At 39.4% G+C, this 4,664-nt stretch overlaps 1 pseudogene; it reads right to left on the bottom strand.

The window, feature by feature from the left end:
* Positions 1-2,063: 2,063 nt before the first annotated feature.
* On the bottom strand, positions 2,064-2,514 carry LOC102844352 (annotated as a pseudogene).
* Positions 2,515-4,664: the final 2,150 nt, after the last annotated feature.

Here is a 4,664-nt window from a genome sequence, read left to right as displayed (position 1 = left end):
CCTTTTCCTTATGAATCAGGGTGAAATCTCTCTCAGGGAGTAGTGATAGGGAAGGACACACTGACAAAGGAGATTAATCAGAACTGGCTTTGACAAGCACTGTGGCAATTGGATAATTAAAACAGACATTCGGGGGGGGGAGAAGAATGAACTGGGGAGGAGGGTAGAGAAATCAGTGCAACAATGAATGAATGAATGAATGAAAACCCAAAATCTCTAAATGTTCATTAAAATGAATAAAATTTAATAATAATTAAAAAAAAGTCTGTCATTTTTTGTCCTAAAGTAACTTGCAATGTGCTATGACCCTGGAAGGTGTGCCACAGGTATTTTAATACCACTAGCTCATACATGGTGAACAGGAGCTTCCAGTTTAAGACAGAGTAAGATGAAGGATTGGCCAGCCACTTCTGAAATAACTGGCCATTGAAAATCCTATGAGCAATAGAAGAACACTGTTAGACATAGTAAAGAGTCAGAGCCCTGTTTTCACAGAGGTAGATTTTCAAATGGCCAACAGACACATGAAGAAATGCTCAAAATCACTGGCAATAAGAGAGATTCAAATAAAAAACACAATGAGATACTATCTCACTCCAGTAACAGTGACAAAGTTTAACAAGACAGCAAGTAATACATGTTGGAGAGGATGTAGCGAGATAGATGAACATTAGATAGGTATACACTGTTTGTGGGATTGTACAATGGTACAATGGTATAACCACTCCAGAAGGCAGTTTGGCGTTTCCTCAAAAAACTGATATGACCCATATGATCCAGCTATTCCACTGTTTGGAATATACCCTGAGAAAATGAGAACTGAGGCTCAAACGGAGACTTGTACACCAGTGTTCATAGCAGCATTATTCACCATCACAAGAACATGAAAACAGCCCAGATGTCCAATCACAATTAAATGGATTGAGAAATTATGGTACATTCACACAATGGAATATTATGCAGCACACAGGAACAATGACATTGTAAATTACTACCTAACTTGGGAGGGACTGGAGAGCATTATGCTTAGTGAACCAACTCAGTCCCATCCGCAAAAAGCAAATACTGTTTAAAATCATTATTGTAGAATGAGTATGATAATCCAAGGTGGGTGGCGGGGGGGTGGAAGCAAAGGGATGAGAATGGGTCATGTTGGGGGTTGTTAACCATAGGGTCACAGAATTTGATTGGGGGAGGTGAATGAAATAGGAATGATCTGGTGTGAAAAATAATGTGTTAAAACTTTATAAATAAATCAGTATAAAAGAAAAAAGTAATTAAAAAAGAGCACTTACAGTAGAAGATACTAAAAAAAGAACCAGTTGAAAACACCCATTATTAATTGGAACATGGAATATAACCTACTTTGGGCATGTTGTCAGGGAGAGTCAGTCCTTGGAAAAGGACATTATAAAGTAAATGATCAGTGGAGGAGAAGGCCTGCAATGAGATAGATTGATGTACTGACTGGAACAGTGGGCTCAAGTGTGGCAGAGATGATGAGGATGGCACAGGACAGGGCAGGGTTCAGATCTGTCATTTATAGGGTCACAGTGAGTTGTAGTTGTTTCCATAGCAGCTAACAACAAATATAAACAATGCCTTTATAACCTAGCAAGTCCACTCTTAGATACATACCCAGGAAAAACGAATGCATATGTTCACCAAAAGACATGCATATGCCAAAATGGGCTTTATTTTTTTAAAAAAAATTTAAAAAATAATTTTAATGAAAGTTTACAGAGACTTAAGGTTTCTAGTCATTCATTGTTGCATTTTTCTCCCTGCCCAACCCCTCCCCCAGTTCACTCTTCTTAAAAAGTAAAAGAAACTTTCGTTGTTATGCAATCCCTCCCCCCAAGTCTGCTTCCAACTCCAACTGATTTCCATCCACATTTTATTTTTTAAGGTAAGAAACAGAAAATTAATTGAAGAGATTATAGTTATGGTTTTGAGATATGGAACATTAGTACACTCTAACACATTCACTGATTTAAAAGATATAGAGCATCACTAGAAAGGTGTTCATCTTGGTTGTCTTTTAGCAAGGAATGGACACAGCATTAACGAGCCTTCTCCAAAGAGGCTTTGCAGCCCCTAACACGCTGTGGTACACTGTCTCAAAGCGGAGTCATTCCCATGACAGGGGTCTTCAATAAGAAGTTGTTTTTGTGGATCATAGCTTCCAAGTAGTTAAATTTTAGGTTTTTAGTTTTTAACTTGATTACATTTTCTATTCTGTTTTCTCTGACTGCTTTCATCTATAGATATTATATAATCAAAAGTGGCAAAATCTACTTTGGTAAACTGCTGGGCAATGTGATTCGTAGGAATACCATGGTGCTTCATCCAGTTTTGCCTTTGTTAATCAGGAGGGTTTCCTATTTCAAAAATAGATGTCACTGTATTGTTTATTTTCCACTTATCTGAAAGGAAAACTGCTTCTGCAATGGGTGATCGACAGATGTTACCCAGACACACAAAGAGCAAGGACTTCTGCACCTGCTCTGCCATCTTCACACACTCAGTTTCCCTCATTCTGTCATATCTTTCCCTGATAAAGTCTGTTAAGAAAAGTGTGTCCATAGAATTTGTTTAAATTTCAGGCATCTCACATACTTTCAGAATGTTGGGAGAAGCCAGTCCTTGAAAAAGGACATCATCCTCAGAAAGGTGACGGGTCAGTGATAGAGAGAAAGACCTTCAAGGATGTATTATTATTTCACAATAATACAGTGACTGTGACCACAGCCTCAAGTATATCAGAGATGGTATATCAGAGAAGATGAGGGTGGCACAGGTTAGGGAAAAGTTCAGATTCTTTTTCAGATCTTTCAGCAAGGTTCATAGAGTCACAGGATAGAGCAAGGTTTAGACCCTTTTTCAGATTTTTCAGTAAATTCATAGGGTCACTACGAGTTGTACTGGACTTGAAGACACCTCATTTAAAAACAACAACGATAAGACAGGAGCTCTGGTGGCTTAGTGGTAAGGTCTTGTGTTGCCAACCAGAGGAACATGGTTTAAGTGCGCCAGCTGTTCCATGGGAGAAAGATGAGCAGTCTCCTCCCATGCGATTTACTGCCTTTGAAAAATCACTGGGGGGTTTAGTTGTGAGTTGTTTCTGACTTGAAGATCCCCAACAATAGCCTCAATTTGAACTTGTATATGAGTAATTGAGGATCTGATCCACACTCCACCCGAGCCTAGTTTTGACTGCCAATACTGAGTTTATCCAACGCTTTCTTTCACAAATGTAGTCAATCTGATTTCTATGCAGCCCATCAGGGGAGATCCATGTATAAAGTCATCGTTTGTGTCTTTTATAAAACGTATTTTCCATGAATAAATTACTGTAAATACAAAATCCAGCCATTCTGTTTTAAGCCTCATTTCTCTTACCAAGCCCGTATTTTCCAGTAACTCTTCCTTCTTCACTGTTTTCCACTTTGGCATGCCAATCACCAATTATTATTAAGACATCTTTGCAATCACTTGTTATGCATCAGAGAGCTGGACGATGACCAGGGAGGATAAGAAAGAGAATTGATGCCTTTGAGCTGTGGTGCCAGAGAAGAGTGTTGGATGTTCCATGGACTGCCAAGAAAACAAACAGATTCATCCTAGAGAGGGTTAAACCAGGCTACTCCTTGGAGGCAAGGATTCTGGGGCTTCGTCTGACATACTTTGGACATGTTGTAAGGAGAGACAGGTCTTTGGAGAGGGACATCATGCTGGGTAGAGTAGAGGGACAGCGCGGGAGGGGAAGACCCTCTATGAGGTGGATTGACTCAGTGACTGGGGTAATCGGGATGGGTGTGTCAGAGGCAATGCGATTGGCACGGGATAGAGCAGGGTTTAGGGCTGTTGTGCATAGGGTCGCTATGAGTCGCCAACGACTTGACGGCACATAACAACAATAACAACAATTGCATGTTAGAACAATTTCAGACTGCAAGATTTTGTAAAAATTCTCAATTTTTTCCTCTTTGGCTGAGGATGTAGGCGTGTATAGTTGAGTAATAATCATTTAACGAGTGTCTTCCTTGTATGTATATGGATATTATCCTATCACTCACAACATTGTATTTAAGGATAGAATTTGAAATTGACTTTTTAACTATGATTGCAGCACCATTCTTTCGTTTTTCATTCCCAGCATAGTGTATCATATGGTTATCTGATTCAAAGTGATCAAGGCTGGTCCATCTCATCTCACTAATGCCTAATATGTCAATATTCTTGTGTACCATCTCATTTTTAACAATTTCCAGTTTTCCAGCATTCAAGTTATGTACATTCCATGTTCAAATTATTGAATGATGTTTCTTCTTGTTTTTCCTCATTTCAGCTGACTTCTAGTCTGGGCTCTACCACTACACTACAATAACTATCCTCATTCCTTTGGTGTTTACAGTGTTTTCAAAGACCCATTGTTTAAGAAGTAGATGGCCAATCCTGCTTCCTAGTCTGTCTTAATCAGGGAGCTCCACCAAAACCTGTCCACCACGGGTAATCCCAATGGCATTCGACACACCAGATGAAGAACTGAGACAAATTCCTTGAGAGCTGGACAATGAATAATGGTGATAGAAGAAGAATTGATGCCTTTGAGCTGTGGTGTTCAAAAAGAGCAATGAACACCCACAGACAGCCAAAAGAAC

The sequence above is a fragment of the Elephantulus edwardii genome, unplaced genomic scaffold (genome assembly GCF_000299155.1).
Source record: "Elephantulus edwardii isolate Elephantulus edwardi_28Jun2011 unplaced genomic scaffold, EleEdw1.0 scaffold00077, whole genome shotgun sequence".
NCBI lineage: Eukaryota > Metazoa > Chordata > Mammalia > Macroscelidea > Macroscelididae > Elephantulus > Elephantulus edwardii.
The sequence above is the reverse complement of the archived record's forward strand: the minus strand, read 5'-3'. Positions and strand labels throughout refer to the sequence as shown.